Source organism: Heterodontus francisci, chromosome 10, assembly GCF_036365525.1.
Source record: "Heterodontus francisci isolate sHetFra1 chromosome 10, sHetFra1.hap1, whole genome shotgun sequence".
Taxonomy (NCBI): domain Eukaryota; kingdom Metazoa; phylum Chordata; class Chondrichthyes; order Heterodontiformes; family Heterodontidae; genus Heterodontus; species Heterodontus francisci.
Window position 1 is genome coordinate 29,006,518 of NC_090380.1, and position 17,385 is coordinate 29,023,902.

The 17,385-nt window shown below is 46.3% G+C and overlaps 1 protein-coding gene across 7 annotated transcripts in view; it reads right to left on the bottom strand.

Moving 5' to 3' along the window:
• Positions 1–17,385, bottom strand: part of LOC137374372 (putative claudin-24) — a 149,227-nt gene that overhangs the window by 76,345 nt on the left and 55,497 nt on the right. The window lies entirely within an intron of this gene.

Below are 17,385 nucleotides of genomic sequence, written 5' to 3' on the forward strand. Positions count from 1 at the left end.
ACAATACATGGCCAAGTTCATGGGTGCAGCTTGGCCTAGCAATATTGAAGTTGCAGTCCATCTAGCTGGTTCTAAAGTTCAAAATGTACTATACTACTCAGTTTGTTATAGCTCTCTCATGCCCCTCTTTCACCAAAGCAAGTAATAGTTACTGAGTCCAGCTGTCAGGGGGAGATATTGAGGTCTATTGAGTACGGCAACCCTAGTGTTGGTTATCATTTGATTTCCCCACCCACTTTGAATTTCTTTTCCTTGGGTGTTCTTTCAGTTACTGTCATACTTGGAGGGTGGGGGGGGGGGGCGGGGGATGTGTACTGCAGGAGCCATTTTTATTGATGATGTGCTTGTTTTAAAAGATGACAATAATGCTTCAAATTTGTATTCCACTGTAGGATTAATTATGCTTGCCACTGCTGCATCGAGCTCCTGGACAAGGAGACAGCATGCAGGTCTGTGCGCATCCCTGGCATCCACTGAGTGGTCTTCTGGATTAGGCTCTCCATGAGGGTCGCCAATCTCTCTATGGAGGAAGCCATGCATGCACATGGCAGAGATATGGCTGCATTCGTGGCCTGGCTGGACTCCTTTGTGTGTGCATAGCCTTCGGAAGCTCCACCAGCTGTTCCCTAACTTCTTATGGCCAGCTGCAGTATTTGCTTTGTTGCCTACGGCTCCAGAGGCACATCATCAATCTGGGGCTCAGCATTGGCCTGCCCTCCCACAGTCCTCCAGCTGTCAGTGGCCTCAGCTATCAGAGCCTCCGTCAGCTGCTCAGACGCGTCTGTGCTGAGCTCACCAGGTTGTGTGCCCAATTCTAAATGTGAATGGATACCCATGGATGTGAGAGTATCTGCACTGGTGGAGGGTGCAGGCGAATGCTGTGATGCTGCACCCTCTGAGGATCCCTCCTCCCCCTCAGAGGTAGCTGGCTGGCCCCTGGTTTCTCTAGCTCTCTGCGCTTTAGCATGACCCTGACCTGCAGGACAGAACAGATTGATTGAAGAGTTAAGGTCTTCCTATTGCATCATCCCAACTATCCCTAGTGTGGCACTCCATGACTCCAGTGGTGGATACATGTGCAGTATACCTCGTGTGTGCCAGATGCACCCTTGTGTCCTTGTACTTGCTCATTCACCCTCTTGAGTGGACACACACTTTGTCATTGGAGATAAAGCAGGCACCCTGGTGCTCTGCCATTTCTAAGGCGTCTTCCTCCTCAGTGCGGGTCAGCACCACTCCGCCTGTCTTGGCCTTTTCTTTTATGTTATGTGCTGTCTTCTCCTGCAAGCACAAAAGTGAACACTGTTAGTTTCCCCATGGAGACACTAGATCCAAGTTCTGGGGGTGACCCCACAGCTGCTGACCACCTCTGCCATCTCTATCCAGGCTTGCTTGGTCAGGCAGGGCAGTCTCCTCCTCCAGTCCCTGGGGGAGAGGTCTTCCTGCCTTGCCCTGACAGCCTGGAGGAGAACCTGCTGAGAGGCACTGCTGAATTGTGGGGTCGCCTGGGGGTCTTCCATCTGCCATTGCGGCTCCAGGCTTCTGTTTAGTTCCCTAATCACAAGGCAGGCAGGGAGAATCTCCTTGATCATAAGGCAGTGAGGTAGAGGCTCCTTAAACAGTCAGCAGTGAATACAGTGCCGGCAGCTCCTGAAATATGGTGCCAGCACCTGTCACAGCATCACCTGACACCACCACCTGTCGACTTGCAGTGTAAGTGAACGCGCCTCCCCAGAATTAATTGGCCGGCTGCCGTAAGATCGTGTGCGGTCGGCCGCTGAACGTCTGAATGGAAGCAGCACCCGCGCCTGGACCCGACATCAGAACCTGCAGCAAAAACAAGAAATGCTGGAATCACTCAGCAGGTCTGGCAGCATCTGTGGAAAGAGAAGCAGAGCTAACGTTTCGGGTCAGTGACCCTTGTTCGGAAGAAACGTTAACTCTGCTTCTCTTTCCACAGATGCTGCCAGACCTGCTGAGTGATTCCAGCATTTCTTGTTTTTATTTCAGATTTCCAGCATCTGCAGTATTTTGCTTTTATATCAGAACCTGCAGCCTTGCCACAAAATTCAACCCTCGGTTTTCCTCCTCGCCACCAAATTTCTACCATCACAGAATTCTCAGCTTCCACTCTGTTTGCGATCCACCTAGTTCTGTGCCCAGGCTGTCTTTAAGTGTATTATATTGTGCTATGAATTAAACGTAGCATATTGCAATATGATTTAAGTGCAGTATATTGTTTTATGATTTCCCTGTCCAGTCTGTGATTTAATAGATCAGGGGGTTGAGGGGGCATTTGGATGTTGTATGAGGGAAGCAAAGGGAGCCAAATGTTCTTGGTATCCAGGACTCAAGAATTCTTAGTCTGGCAGTGAAATTTTAAATTTGTCTCTCTATTTCTTGATCTCATAATTACTAGAGATTATTTTAATGAAGGAATGTACTTTCTAATGAAGGGTGTGCACCCTCATTTTCCTCCCTGTGTCACCTGCGTGCTTTGCCTTTGCTGCGAGGCAGGCTCCTTGCGACTGGCTGGCTGCCAGGAGATGCACAATAACGTTTTTGCGACAACCTGCACCCAAATTCCCCTCCCCACACAGCTTCAAGGATTGAAGGTGAATTTAAAACAGACGGTAGGAGGTATCTCTAAACTCTGAGGGTAGTGGACTTGTTTCATAATCCATGTTAACATTCATGTACAGTGCTGAGGGAGTACTGCATTGATGGAGGTGCTGTCTTTCAGATGAGATATTAAACTTCCTTACCCTAGTAATAAGGTCACCTAGATCTCGCTAATTAATACAGATAAATGTATCAGTATTTTTTTGTTGTATAAATACAATGAGGGCAGCAATATTAATGAAGTGCTTACTAAATTAGGACTGTATTTATATTGCAGATTTTATTTTCAGCAGATGGTGAAAGAACTCTGGCAGAATTGGAGTGATTAGGTGAACACTTATTTTAATTTGACGATGTGGGCGTTGCTGGCAATGTCAGCATTGTTGCCTATCTCTTTTTACCCTTGAGAAGGTGGTGGTGAGCCGCCTTCTTGAACCACTGCAGTCCATGTGGTTTGAGGTACACCCACAGGGCTATTAAAGATGGAGTTCCAGGATTTTGACCCAGCAACACTGAATAGCGGCGATATAGTTCCAAGTCAGGATGGTGTGTGTTTTGGAGGGGAACTTGCAAGTGGTGGTGTTCCCATACATCTGCTACCCTTGTCCTTCTAGATGGTAGAGGTCGCATGTTTGGGAGGTGCCGTCAAAGAACGCGTGGTGAGCTGCTGCAGTGTATCTTATAGATGGTACACACGCTGCCACTGTGTACTGGTGGTGGAGGGAGTGAATGTTTAAGGTGGTGGATGGGGTTCCCATCAAGTGGGCTGCTTTGTTCTGGATGGTGTGGCACTTCTTGAATGTTATTGGAGCTGCACTCATCCAGGCAAATGGAGAGTAGTCCATCACACTCCTGACTTGTGCCTTGTAGGTGGTGAACAAGCTTTGGGGAGCCAAGAGGTGAGTTACTCGCTTCGGAATTTCCTGCCTCTGACCTGCTCTTGTAGCCACCTTATTTATGTGGCTGGTCCAGTTAAGTTTCTGGTCAATGGTAACCCCTAGGATGTCGATGATGGGGGATTCAGCAATGGTAATGCCATTGAACATCAAGGGGAAATGGTTAGATTCTCGCTTGTTTGAGATGCACATTGCCTGGCACTTGTGCGGTGTGAATGTTACTTGCTATTTATTAGCCCAAGCCTAAATGTTGTCCAGGTCTTTCTGCTTGCGGGCACAGACTGCTTCGCTATCTGAGGAGTTACTGTGCAATCATTAGCAATCATCTCACTTCTGACCTTATGATGGAGAGAAGGATGGTCCTTTTCCAAGAGGTTTTCTATATGCAGAAGTAGCCTAGGTCAGGGAGAATTTACTCTGTCTGGTATGCCTGGCTGGAATACCTTTGAGGACTACTCAGTTCCTCTCTCAAGGCACCTTGATTGGATGAACATTCAGACAAATGTCCTGACATGAGAATACAACATTGCCAATAAACCTTAAACTTGACATTATCTAACTACTACTTCTTTCCATATCCCCATTGCTGACCTGTGTGCATCCCCAATTTCCTTTACCTCACCACTGATGGCCACGCCTTCAACCGACAAGGCCCAAAGCTTTGGAAGTCCCTCTGTAAACCTCTCCACCTTCCTCTCCTCTTTTTAGATACTCCATAAAACCTACCTCTTTGACCAAGCTTTTGGTTACCTGTACTAATGTCCTCTTCTTTGGCTCAGTGGCAAGTTTTGTCTGATTATGATCCTGTGAATTACCTTGGGAAGTTTTACTATGTTAAAGGTACTATATAAATGCAAGTTGTTGTTATCTAATTTTCTCTCCTATTTTCAATCTTCATGCTGTCCTATATAATGGGCCGAAAGAATGATTCATAGCTGATACAGAATCATCATATTTTAAACATATGCAATAACTTTTATAAATATATAATTGACAGAAATACTGCTTCAAATCTTCCTTCTCTTTATATTGTCATGAAATGACAGAATCATTTTCAGAGGTGAAATACGAACATACGAATTAGGAGTAGGAGTAGGCCACTCAGCCCTTCGAGCCTGCTCCGCCATTCAATATGTTCATGGCTAAACTGATTACTCCACATTTCCACCTACCTCCGGTAACCTTCCACCCCCCCCGTGTTTATCAAGAATCTATCTACCTCTGCCTTAAAAATATTCAAAGACTCTGCTTCCACTGCCTTTTGAGGAAGAGAATTCTAAAGACTCACGATCCTCTGAGAGAAAGAATTTCTCCTCATCTCTGTCTTAAATTGACGACCCCTTATTTTTAAACAGTGACCCCTAGTTCGAGATTCTCCCACAAGAGGAAACATCCTTTCCACATCCACCCTGTCAAGACCCCTCAGGATCTTATATGTTTCAATCATGTCGCCTCTTACTCTTCTAAATTCCAGCAGATACAAGCCTAGCCTGTCTAATCTTTCCTCATAAGACAGCCCGCCCATTCCTGGTATTAGTCTAGTAAACCTTCTCTGTACTGCCTCCAATGCATTTACATCCTTCCTTAAATAAGGAGACCAATACTGTACACAGTAATCCAGATGTGGTCTCACCAATGCCCTGTATAACTGAAAGGATGAAAAAGTTTACTGACAGATCTTTAATCAAATATTGATGACGGCAAGTATTTTTAGAAATGAAAGTAGTGATGCAAACAATTCATAGAAAGTAGTGAACACTTGAGATTGACCAGGCAGTGATCCAACCTTTTCTTTTCTTTCTTTTGGGCCTCCTTATCTCGAGAGACAATGGATACGCGCCTGGAGGTGGTCAGTGGTTTGTGAAGCAGCGCCTGGAGTGGCTATAAAGGCCAATTCTGGAGTGACAGGCTCTTCCACAGGTGCTGCAGAGAAATTTGTTTGTTGGGGCTGTTGCACAGTTGGCTCTCCCCTTGCGCCTCTGTCTTTTTTCCTGCCAACTACTAAGTCTCTTCGACTCGCCACAATTTAGCCCTGTCTTTATGGCTGCCCGCCAGCTCTGGTATCACAAGCCATGGCAACAAAGCTGCGGTGGTTGATAACCATCACCTGTATCCTAGAATGATGATCTCGAAGATCCCATGGTGTGTACATTATATATGAATCAGTTTTCAATTTTTAAAATACTATTTTACTTTATTTTCTGCCATAACATGATTACAGGTGCTGATCAGATATGGGCAGATATAGTGAACAGATTCCTGACATCTGTTTTCACACATGTAGGTCCGTGGACAAGCTTCAGTCCTAGTAAAAATGGGGTTAAGCAAAGAAAGAATGCAGTTACATAATGCCTTTCACAACCTTAGGATGTCCCAAAGTGCTTTCTAGCCAAGAAAGTTATTAAAGAATGATTAATGCAAAAATTAGAAGGATTACATTTCCAGAAGTGTCCTGGGCCAGATGAAATACATCCTCGAAGTCTAGAGTTGAGCTCTAGATCAACCCTGATCTAATTGAACAGCGGAACAGGTTCAAGGAGCTGAATCACCTACTCCTGTTCCTCAAGGATTTAAAGAAGGAGACTAGTGATGCTTTGGAATTTTCTTTCTCAGATCTCTATAAATACAAAAGAGCTGGAGGACAGTACATGAACAATATACTGCGGATGGTGGAAATCTCAGGAGAGAAACAGAAAATGCTGGAAATACTCAGCAGCTCAGGCGGCACCAGTGAAAAGAGAAATGGAGTTAACAGGTTGGATCTTCCCAAGCCCAGTGCAGTTGGGTTTGGAGGTGAGGGGGCTGGATAACAGTGTTGTGGGTGGGAGGTGATTGCGCACATCGGGACTACTCCCCAATGCATTCCTGCCTCCGGGGACTTTCCAGGGGCGGATTGAGAACAGAGTCGACTGCCCACACCACGGAGGTGGGTAGCTAATTAGTGCAATTAAAGCCCCACTTAGGGACCATTTTGCGCGGGTGCCAGTATTTTACCAACATGTCGGAGCGGCCTCCTGCCGTGTGCAGAGACTGCCAGCTTAATCACAGCAGTCTCCCCGTGGTTGGCAAGGAGGCCATCAGCGCCAAAGGCTCCATGCCCCAGTGATGGGGCTGCGGGGATGAAAGCCCTCAGCCCTCTCTGTGAATAGGTCTTCGGAGGGATTTCCCCTCCAACCTGATGGACCTATTTGCTTTGGGTCTCTTTAATTTCCAACCAATGCAGACAGCACAGGGTACCTCCATGCTGAGGTGCCCTCACACTTACCTACTTGCCTCAGCAGTGCCCACTTCTTCCAGTGGGCTGCCAACCTCACATTGCTGTGGGTTCTTTGATTGGGCCTGCAGCCTCTGAAGCCTGCCCGCCATCCTTAATAAGACGGCGAGCACAGAAGTGGCCAATTAGGAGGCCACCTCCCTTAAGGTTGTGCCAGTGGGCGTGCTGATGACATGGGCGGGCTCAGGTCCCCCATATGGGCCCAACATCGGGGTCCTGACACCCGCCGGAAAATTCAGCCAAACGTTTCAGGTTGATGGCCCTACATCAGAACTGTTCCGATGAAGGTTCATCGACCTAAAACATTGGATGGAATCTTTTCACCTTAGTCCCTGCTGGAATGGTGGGACCATTGTTGGGTCTGGAAATCGACTCACTGAATTGTGTGCCTGGCCGTTGCTCTTTACCAGAGCTCCTGCCTTTGGGCTCCTTGACCAATTAGGAAGGGGAAGCAGGATGACATGTTCATTCTGTCAAAGGAATGAATTTTTAATTAATGGGACTACGGCATAGGTCAGAAAAGCTACCAGCACTTGGATTTTTGAGGCTGCAGCAACCACAGGAATGGAGAAGAGACCTGGGAAAGCTGCTCCCCAGGTCTCTCACTCTTACCAGGGGGTCCTGCTGCAGGATCTGAGGTGATTTTTCCTAAGGACGGGAGGAGGAGGATAGCCTCTCCAATGAAACAGGCATAGCTGGAAGTGGCTGAGGAAGGCAGCAGCAGGCCTGTGGTCCCTCCAACCTGGAGACAGGGCACCAAGAAGATCCAAGACCTCAAGTGGGCGGAAAAGGTGAGTGGCATAAAACTTTCAGGTGCCAAGCCCCGCACTCTGACTTTCACAGCATTTTCCTGCAAATTTCTCGGAACACACCTTACAGCTTCACTCATTCCTGTCCCTGCATGCAACACACATCTTCATCTAAGCAGCCAACACTCCAGTAACTGGCACCTTGTCGGCCATTAGCTACGCATATCCACCTGCTCCATTGGTAAGGAGGTCTTGTTCCAGCAGTGACCTGCCATGAGAGCCTGAGCCTCTTAAAACACTGGTGTTCAGACATGTTGAGACAGCTGATCCTCTGCCTGTAGACTCTGTTGGGGGTCTCGCCTCCTTCCAGCTGGATCTTGGTGACAATCTCATATTCCCTGTGGAGCGGCATTTGGTTGAGCAGAAGGTACCTGCTGCTGGTGTTGCTCCTGCTGGAACAGTGGCGGTGGTGTGATCTCTGCTCTTGACCCTCATTGGAGGTGGAAGGTGGAGCTGCATCAGCTGCTCTGATGCCATGCTGAAGGCTGGCAGCAGGGAAATGCAGCGGAAGGTGAGTGAAGCACTAGTCAGCTGGTGACTTGCAAGAAGGTGGCAAACACCTGTCAAGCAGTGCAAGCACTATGAGAGAAGTGCTTTGAACAGGAGTCCCTCAATGGCCATGGCTGCAGTGCTTCAGGGAAACTGATCAAAGCCTCCCCAACTTGTCAGTTTCACTGAAGAAGCTCTTCCTGCTGTGCACTCATCTTGGTGATGCTGGCGAGTTGCTGACAGATCGATCAAACAGGTTCCCTAGTTGGGAAATCAGAATTGAGGGTTAAAAACAGCTGTTTTTTAAAATTCGTTCTTAGGATGTGAGCATCACTGGCAAGGCCAGCATTTATTGTCCATCCCTATTTGCCCTTGAGAAGGTGGTGGTGAGCCACATTCTTGAACTGTTGCAGTCCATGTGGTGTAGGTACACCCACTATATTGTTAGGAAGGGAGTTCCAGGATTTTGACCCACAGATAGTGAAGGAACGGCGATATAGTTCCAAGTCAGGATGGTGTGTGACTTGGAGGGGAACTTGCAGGTGGTGGTGTTCCCATGTGTCAGTTGCCCTTGTTCTTCTAGGTGGAGGAGGTTGCAGGTTTGGAAGGTGCTGTCAAAGGAGGCATGGTGAGTTGCTGCAGTGCATCTGGAAGATGGTACACGCTGCTGCCACTGTGCGCTGGTGAAGGAAGGAGTGAATGTTGAAGGTTGTGGATGGGGTGCCAATCAAGTGGGCTGCTTTATCCTGGATTGTGTGGAGCTTCTTGAGTGTTGTTGGAGATGCACTCCTCCAGGCAAGGGGAGAGTATTCCATCACAATGGCATCGCTCCTGACCTGCACCTTGTAGATGGTGGACAGGCTTTGGGGAGTCAGGAGGTGAGTTACCTGCAGTAGAATTCCCAGCCTCTGATCTCCCCTTGTAGCCACAGTATTTTTATGGCTGTTCCAGTTAAGTTTATGGTCAATGGTAACCCCCAGAATGTTGATGGTGGGGATTCAGCGATGGTAATGCCATTGAACATCAAGGGAAGATGGTTAGATTTTCTCTTGTTTGAGATGGTCATTGCCTGACACCTGTGTGGTGCAGATGTTACTTGCCATTTATCAGTCCAAGTCTGAATGATGTTCAGCTCTCGCTGCATGTGGACACGGACTGCTTCAGTATCTGAAGAGTTGCAAATAGTACTGAGCACTGTATAATCATCAGTGAACATTCCTACTTTTGACCTTATATTGGAGGGAAGGTCATTGATAAAGCAGCTGAAGTTGATTGGGCCTAGGATACTACCCTGAGGAATGCCTGTCGTGATGCATGGGGCTGAGATGATTGGCCTCCAAAAAGCACAACCATCTTTTTTGCTAGGTATGACTCCAACCAGTGGAGAGTTTTCCCCCTGATTCCCATTGACTTTAATTTTGCTAGGGCTCCTTGATGTCAAGGGCAGGCACTCTCACCTCACCTCTGGAATTCACTCTTTTGTCCATGTTTGGCCCCGGCGGAACCCAACCTGAGCATCGGTGAGCAGATTATTGCTTTGTAAGTGCAGACAACACCTCCCATCACTTTGCTGATGATTGAGAGTAAACTGATGGGGTTGGACTTGTCCTGCTTTCTGTGGATAGGACATACCTGGGCAATTTTCCATATTGTTGGGTAGATGCCAGCATTGTAGCTGTACTGGAACAGCTTGGCTAGGGGCGTGGCAAGTTCTGGAGCACAAGTCTTCAGTACTATTGGGATGTTATCAGGGCCTCTAGCCTTTGCCGTATCCAGTGCCTTCAGCCATTTCTTGATATCATGTTGAGTGAATCGAATTGTCTGAAGACTGGCAGCTGTGATGCTGGGGACCTCTGGAAGATGCTGAAATGGATCATCCACTTGGCACTTCTGGCTGAAATTGTTGCAAATGTTTCAGCTTTCTCTTTTGCACTGAAGTGCAGGGATCCCCCATCATTGAGGATGGGGATATTTTTGGAGCCTCCTCCTCTGGTTAGTTGTTTAATGGTCCACCACCATTCATGACTGGATGTGGCAGTACTGCAAAGCTTTGATCTGATCATTGGTTGTGGGATCGCTTAGATCTACCTATAGCATGCTGCTTCCACTGTTTAGCATGCATGTAATCCTGAGTTGTAGCTTCACCAGGTTGGGACCTTATTTTTAGTTATGCCTGGTGCTGCTCCTGGCATACTGTTGTACATTCGTCATTGACCAGTATCCTGCCAACCCCACCTGCCAAGAATGAGGCATATTAATTTTGTCATATGAACATTGATTTTAAACTGTTGCTGGAGTGAAGAAATGACTTGTTTGAAGATCACCAGACACTGGGCTGGAAGAACATTTGCATACTAAGAGATGCTGCTTGTGGAGACAAAGGACTATTCACTGCTCCAATTAACCCAAGTGAATTTTGATCACCAGACATGGAAGGTGTAAGGAAGTGCATTTCAGGCCCTGCTGAGATGATACAATCCACAGAGCCAGGACTGGTTAAACCAACTGGCCACATGACTTACTGGCTGGTCCAGGTTTTTTTTAACTAGCCACAGGACAGTTTGAATTCAGAAGGCAGTGTGAAACTGAAGCTGGAACAAGGAAGCCTCTCTCTCTCTCTCTCACACTTTCTCCCAAGCCACCGGACCTATGGAAGACATGTAAACATCAAGAGAGAAAAGACTCCTACAAGTTGAAGCGTGAACTGGGCCCTAACAAATTGCATGACTTACCGGCAACCAAAGACTCCACGTTGAACTTAAAGGACTGTAACTACCAGATATTGCCTCAAGCTTTTCCCCTTTATTCCTTCTACTTTTTCTGTCTCTATCTGTGTGTGTGTCTATCGCGTATCCATGCTAGTGTGGTCGCGTCACATATTCGTAGTCGTTAACCGGATTAGAGTTTAAGATTAATAAACTTCTACCTTTCTTGAAATTCATTCATCTTCATAAAACATTTTTTTAAAAATATGTTCTTCAGAAGAACACTGGGCACCACACTTTAGAAAAGATGTGTAGGCGTTGGAGAGAGTGCAGAAAAGGTTCACGAGAATGGTTCCAGGGATGAGGAACTTCAGTTACGTGGATAGATTGGAGAAGTTGGGACTGTTTTCGTGGGAGAAGAAGGTTGAGAGGAGATTTGATAGAGGTGTTCAAAATCAAGAGGGGGCTGGACAGAGAAAAACTGTTCCCAATGGTGGAGGGATTGAAAACAAGAGGGCACAGATTTAATGTAATTAACAAAAGCAGCAATAGTGACGAGGAAAAACTTTTTCATGCAGTGAGTGGTTAGGATCTGGAATGCACTGCTTGAGAGTGTGGTGGAGGCAGGTGCAATAGAGACATTCAGGAGGGAACTGGATTGTTATCTGAAAAGGAAGAATGTGCAGGGCTACAGGGAGAAGGGCGCAAGGTGAACTGCTCTTTCAGAGAGCTGATGTAAACACAGCAGGTCAAATGGCCTCCTTCTGTGCTGTAATAATTCTGTGATTCATTAATTCATTGAATTTAAATTCACACAGCTGCTATGGTGGGATTTGAACTCACATCTCTAGAGCAGTAGTCTGGCACTCTGGATCACTAGCTCAATAACATTATCACTGTGCTATCACCCTAATAATAACAGGCTTCCTAACAACTAAACAACTTCTTCATTACTTACCTGACAGATCCAAGGGGTTCCCTGCTTGCCTTCAATCCTACTCCAGGGAAAGCCAAAAAAGGGCAGGATTATGTCAGGATCCCAATCGGATGTCAATTTCCAGGACTTTGCTACCCCACTCACCCACAATCCTGCATCCAAAGGGCTGGGAAAATTCTGCCTATTAACTCTGCTTCTCTCTCCACAAGTGCTGCCACCTGCTGAGTATTTCCAGCATTCATGGGAGGACAGTAAGTGTACTTCCAATTATGTAAAGTATGGTATGCGCCTGGTATCTACAGAGCAAATAGCATTCTATGGGAAGCTCTCAAATATAGAAACCTAGAAACAGGAGTAGGTCTTTCAGCCCCTGGAGCCTGTTCCACTATTCAATTAGATCATGGCTGGTCTGTATCTTAGCTCCATTTACCTGCCTTGGTTCCATATCCCTTAAAAACCTTGCCCAACAAATATCTATCCATCTCAATTTGAAATTTTCAAGTGACCTAATATTACTGGCATTTTTTTTGTTGGGGGGGGGGGGGTGGTGTGGGGAAGAATGAATTCCAGATTTCCACTAACCTCTGTGCGCAGAAGTGCATCCTGACATCAGCCCTGAATGGCCGAGCTATAATTTTAAGATTACGTCCCCTTGTTCTGGACTTCTGCACCAGATGAAACAGTTTCTCTCTATCTACCCTATCAAATCCTTTCAACATTTTAAATCTGTCAGTTATATCATCCCTTAATCATCTCTACTTGAGGGAATAAAAGCTTAGTCTATGCAACTTGTCCTCATACATTAACCTTTTTAGCCCCAGTACGGCACAGTGGCGCAGTGGTTAGCACCGCAGCCTCACAGCTCTAGCGACCCAGGTTTGATTCTGGGTACTGCCTGTGTGGAGGTTGCAAGTTCTCCCTGTGACCGCTTGGGTTTCTGCCGGGTGCTCCGGTTTCCTCCCACAGCCAAAGACTTGCAGGTTGATAGGTAAATTGGCCATTGTAAATTGCCCCTAGTATAGGTAGGTAGTAGGGGAATTGAGGGAAGGTGGGGATGTGGTAAGAATGTGGGATTAATGTAGGATTAGTATAAATGGGTGGTTGATGGTCAGCACAGACTCGGGCTGAAGAGCCTGTTTCAATGCTGTATCTCTAAATAAATAAAATAAATAAATACCATTCTGGTGAGGCTGGCCTGCACCCACTCGAAGGCCAATAAATCCTTCTTGAAGTGCAGTGCACAGAACTAACTGCAACTGATCCTATAAGCAAAAGTATCAAGTAGAGTCTCAGAGCATCTCTTCTGAGACCCCTGCAGTTCACAAATGATGTGATTTGCAAATGATACAGAAGAGGGTAGTTACAATAATATTATTAAATTTGCTGATTACACAAAGCTATTTAGCGCTGATGATAGAAAAAAGATTGAATATCTTCAGAGGGATTTAGACCAATTATGTGAATGGGCTGGGATGGTTATCAATAAAAACGGATATGAAGGTTCAGAGCTGAGTGATCAGGATGATTCCAGGCTTTTGAGCCTAAGTTACATAAGGCTCAAGAAATTAAAATGATTTTTGCCGGAAAAAAGGCTGAGGAAAGATATACTATAAGTTTTTAAAATAATTAAGGTTATAGATAAAGTTGAGTGGGTGTACCTACCCCGCCTGGACTACAGCAGTGCAAGAAGACGGCTCACCAGCACCTTCTCAAGGGAAATTAGGGATGGCCAATAAATGCTGGCTTTGCCAGCAACACTCACATCCCATGAATTATTTAAAAAATGTTTAAGCAATTTACTTAACAGAAACATTGCACAGACTCTGGATGGATGGCCTTGATGTGATCATAGTATCTTCTTGCTCCCAACTTTTGTATATTCTTAAAATAAAGCCTTGGAAATATAAAGGTCCATTGAAGAATTAAAACTATAGAGGTCGCAAATTGAGCATGCTGGCCTTTGCACCTAAATTCTCAATATAAGCTGCTGTAGCATGAAGCTCTGAAACTTCCTGAGATTCTGATTGTCTATTGTATGGATGAAATCTCATTGTGTTTCAGGATTGGTTGTATTCTGTCCAGTTGTTAAAATAAGTCAGAAAACTGCTATATTTAATAATGAAAAGAAAGATTTGCATTTATATAGCGCCTTTAATGCAGTCAAATGTTCTAAGGCCTTTCATAGGAACATTATTGAACAAAGGTTGACACGAGCCACTTAAGGAGATACTGGGACAGATAACCAAAAGCTGGGCAGGTTTTAAGGAGCATCATTTGCAGGGTTACAGGGAAAGGGCAGGAGAGCGGGACTAGCTGAATTTCTCTTGCAAAGAGCTGGCGCAGACTTGACGAGCCGAAAGGCCTCCTTCTATGCTGTAGCCATTCTATGATTCTGTGATTTTAAAGGAGGATAACATAGTAGAACAAGAAGGTTTAGGGAGGGAATTCCAGAGCGCAGGGTTTAGACAGCTGAAAGCACGGCCGCCAATGGAAGGATTAAAATCGGGGATACGCGAGAGGCCAGAATTGAAGGAGCATGGAGATCAGAGGGTTGTAGGGCTGGAAGAGGTTACAGAGATAGGGAGTGGGCGAGATCATGGATGGATTTGAAGACAAGGATCAGAATTTTTTAATTAATGAGTTGGTGGACCAGGAGCCAATGTAGGTCAGCGAGCACAGGGATGATGGATGAACAGGACTTGGTGCAAGTTAGGACAGGGACAGTCGTAGTTAAGCTTATGTAGGGTGTTATGCAGGGAGGTTGGCCAGGAGAGCATTGTAATAGTCAAGTCCAATGGTAACAATGGCATGGATGAGGGTATTAGCAGCAATAAGCTGAGACAGGTGATGCAACTGAGTTGGAAGTAGGCAGTCTTGGTGATGGAAAGGACTTGTGGTTGAATGCTTGCCTCAGGGTCAAATATCACACCAAGGTTGTGAATGGTTTGGCTCGGCGCCAGACAGTTGCCAGGGAGAGGGATGGAGTCAGTGGCGAGGGAATGGAGTTTGTGGCTGGAACTGAAGACATTGGCTTCTGTCTTCCCAATATTTAATTGGAGGAAATTTTTGCTCATCCAATACTGGATGTTGGACAAATAGTGTGATGAATCAGAGATAGTAGAGCTGTTCACAGTGGTGTTAGTGAGGTAGGGGGGGTTGGTAGCATAGTGGTAATGCTACTGGATGAGTAATCCAGCAGCATAGACTAATGCTCTGGTGACAGAGATCAAATCTCACCACAGCAGCTGGGGGAATTTAAATTCAATTAATACATCTGGAAGAAAATGCTAGTATTTAATAATCATGAAACTACTAGATTGTTGTTTAAAAAAAAACATCTGGTTCAAAGGAGAAAATCTATCATCTTTACCCAGTCTGGCCTATACATGACTCCAGATCCACAGCAATGTGGTTGACTCTTTACTGCCCTCTGAAATTGTGTGGCAAATAGGGTTCGGCAATGTGTCCGTATACGGACACTAGTGTCCATGGTAAAAATTTTGCGATCCGTGACTGGTAATTTCAGGAATGTGAAATTTCCCATTGACGTCTTTCCAGACCAGACCAACCAGAGCGGGAACTCTCCCCAGAGCAGCTTTGTGATTGGTCAGTTTTAAAAAAAAAATCACAGCCATCAGTTTCACAACTGACAGGTGCTGGGAGCGGGAACAGCAGCTTCCGAACTCAGGACAAGTTCGGGGTTTTCCGGCGGGTTCCTTTTCTTTTAAAAGCCTGTCGAAAACCCCGAACTTGTCCTGAGTTTGGAAGCCACTGTTCCCGCTCCCAGCGCCTGTCAGCTGTGAAAATTAAACTGAGGGCTGTGAATTTTTTAAAAAACTGACCAATCACAAAGCTGCTCTGGGGAGAGTTCCCGCTCTCTGTAACTGTCAGAGAGAGAGAGAGGGGAGTGGAGGGGGGAGGGGTGGTGGGGAGAGAGAGTGAGAGAATAGGAGAGAGGTGAGGGGAGATATGGAGAGGGGAAGGAAGGGGAGAGAGAGGGAAAGGGAAGGGGGGGATATAGAGAGAGGGGGGTCAGAGAGAGACGGGCAGAGAGAGGGGAGGGGAAGACGGAGAGAGAGAGAGACAATTAAGCATGGGTAATAAATGCTGGCCTTGCCAGAAATGCTCATCTCCCAAGAAGGAAAGAAAAATAATGGTACAGCTGGGTGTTGTCAGCCTACATGTGGAACCTAATGTTGTGCTTTTGGGTGATGTTGCCAAGGGTCAGCATGTACATGGGAAACAGAACTGGGCCAAGGATAGATTCTAAGGGGACTGCAGAGGTAACATTGCAGGAGCAGGAAGAGAAGCCATTGCAAGGGATTCTCTGGCTATGACTGGATATATAAGGGAGCAAGGAGAGTGCAGTTCCACCCAGCTAGATGACAGAAGAGAGGTGTTGAAGAAGGATGGTGTGATCAACTGTGTCAAAATCTGCAGATAGGTCGAGAAAGATGAGGAGGAACAGTTTACCATGTTCACAGTCACATAGGATTTGATAACTTTGATAAGGCTGTTTTCATACTATGGCAGGGGCAGAAACCTGAGAGGGGTGAGATTCAGATATAGAGTTCTGGGAAAGATAGAGATGGAAATGGAAGATGACAACATGTTCAAGGATTTTGGAGAGGAAAGGGAGGCTGGAGATGTGGTAGTAAATTGCAAGGATGGGCGGGGTCAGTGTTTTTTGAGGACAGAGGTGATTCAAAGGAAAGGGAGACTTTATCTGAGGAGTGGGAACTGTTAACAATATCAGCTAACATGCGGGCCAGGAGGGGATGTTAGGTGGTCAGCAGTTTGGTGGGAATTGGGACTAGAGAGCAGGAACTGGATCTCATAGGCAAGATGAGCTTGGCGAGGGCAGTAGGAGAGATAGGAGAGAAAATAGAGGGAAAAACAAGTTCAGGGTTAGGGTTGTGGGGAATCTTTGGGGAAGTTTGGCCTGGTGAACTAGGTGAAGGGAGGGAAGCAGCAGAGGATACGAATGGATGGTCTCAATGGTTGTGACATAGAAGTTCACGAGCTCATCGTATTTGCTTCTGGAGGTGAGAATAGAGGAGACAGGTGAGACTGGTTAAAGAAGAAGCTTTGTAGTGAAGAGAAGCCTAGGATGTTGTTGGGGGTGTGGCAGTTTGTCTTTGCATTCCAGGATGATTCTGGAATAGTGAACTGTTTTGACAGAGGAGAGCAGAGAGGCTTTATGCAGCCCAGCCAGATCTGGCGATGAACGGTTAAACCTGTTGTCCTCCATAGACATTCAAGTCTGTGTCCCTTGGACTTAAGGGAGTGGAGATGAGGGCTGTACCAAGGGGAAAGACTAGGATGACAGAGTGTAATGGTTTTAATGGGGACAAAGGCAGCAAAGGTGGAGGTGAGGGTGCGATTGAGCAGATCGGTAACTGCACAGCAAGGTCCCACAAACAGCAATGAGATAAATGACCAGATCATCTGTTTTTGGTGATGTTGTTTGAGGGATAAATATTGGCCCAGAACACAGGATAACTTCCCTGTTTTTCTTCAAAATAGTGCTGGGGGTCTTTGCTGTCCACCTAGGAGAGGGGAAAGAGGGCTGAAAGGTGGCACCTCTGACACTGCACCACTCCCTCAGTACTGCACTGGAGTGTCAGCTTGGATTATAAAACCAATTCCACAG